The sequence below is a fragment of the Cynara cardunculus genome (assembly GCF_001531365.2).
Source record: "Cynara cardunculus var. scolymus isolate 2C chromosome LG 3, CcrdV1, whole genome shotgun sequence".
Lineage (NCBI taxonomy): Eukaryota > Viridiplantae > Streptophyta > Magnoliopsida > Asterales > Asteraceae > Cynara > Cynara cardunculus.
Window position 1 is genome coordinate 7,650,243 of NC_037530.1, and position 1,793 is coordinate 7,652,035.

The following is a 1,793-nucleotide window of genomic DNA, read 5'->3' on the forward strand; positions in this document are numbered from 1 at the left end:
AAATACTTTTATGTGCATGTTGATTTCAATTCCTTATAAGGATTTTTATATTTTATTATAATTAAAAGTTATTTTAAATATTGATATGATGAATACATAATTTCTCGAAGAATATGTTAATTCAGATGTAATTATTTTTTTAGAGATTTGGAGTGTCCAATTGTTAGGAAATTAATCATTCCCATAAATCCAAATATAATAAATCAGAGAAAAAAATTGATTTTATCAATTATTATTATAGATATATGAGCAAATTATAAATTTGGTCCGTGTGGTTTATATAACATTCACTGTACATCCTTAAATCAAAATAATTGTGAAAAACATCCTTATAGATTACATTTTCACAAGCCTTTGTTTCTTTTGTTCTAATATCGTTAAAACATTTGTTAAATGAGTTAACTCTAAGGTGGTGTTTTTTTTTTAAAAAAGCTCTTATTTTACCACTTATGTCTGATTCGGTCAGACATAAGGAAATTCAGACCGTTTGTTTTTCTTTTTTTTCAGAACCACTTATCACTTATTTTCCTCTTAAAAATTAAGTGATAGCCTAGCCACTTATTTTCCTCTTAATCCTGAAAATTATCTAGAGAACCGATTTCTACTTCATCATTCGATCGACTTCACCCTCCTCATCGTCTCAATCGATCAAGTTCACCCTCCATCGCCTCTGGTGGCTTCAAATTGACCCAAATCAGATCCAAATCAAGAGGCTTTCCTTTCCTGTGGGTTTTCGCTACTGTGTGTTTTCGTTCTTGTGCAAACCAGTAGTTGTGCACCTTTTATCCTCGTGAATCAAGGTATTTTTGTCCCTGTAGTTTTCGTCACTGTAGTTTTCATCATGATGGATATTTGCTTCGATTTTAGAGGTGGATTTGGACGTTAGATTTTAGAGAAGGAGTGGTGGTGGACGGTGGTTGATGGTGGTGGGATGAGGGTGGAGATTGAGGGTGGAAGGGTTGATCTGGAGGAGAAGGAAGAATTAAGGGAATCTTGGGAACACAAACAGAAGTGAAATCAGAAATTATACATATTGATATGTTTTGTTGGTTACAAAAGCAAACTATTGATTYAGATTTCAGACTTCAGACGTTGTCAGTTTACAAAAACAAACAATCTGACTGATTCAGATTTCAGACTTCAGCACCACTTCTTAAAAATCAGAAGTGAAATCAGACTTCAGACTTCAGCACCTCTTAAAAAACAAACGCCACCTAAGGGTATTTTTGTTAATTTACCATTTCCCTCTATTTTTTTAATTAAAAAGCGTATTATTATATCTATACACCTAATAAATAAGTAACTTAGGTGACACGTGTCATCTTCTGGTGAGTCGGTTATCTTATTTTCACGCCTAAACATGTATCTTGACACAATTTATATTAGTGGTTCAAAGAGGCTTATTTGGATGACATATGTCCCTCTAAAAATGTATCTTTTTTTTATCGTGGTTTAACTGATTTCTCTACTAAACATGATTTAGTTCAGTCTAATTTCCTTCAACTAATCTGACAGTTTTTAGCTAATCTGAAAGCCTTCATCTAATCTGACAGATTATTGGTGACAGACTTCAGTCTATGTTTTCAGCTTATCGTGACAGCTTTCAACTATCACCGAAGAAGCAGCTTTCAGCTTTCAGTTTATCGTGACAGCTTTCAGCTATCACTTGTTGATGTTGTCAAGGAGTTCTGTAAGACGAGTTTTGTTGGTTAACATGCAGGCTATAAAAGTTTTTTTTTTTTTTTTGTGCCAAGAATATGTCTATATTTGTTCAAAATAACACATTTAACTTT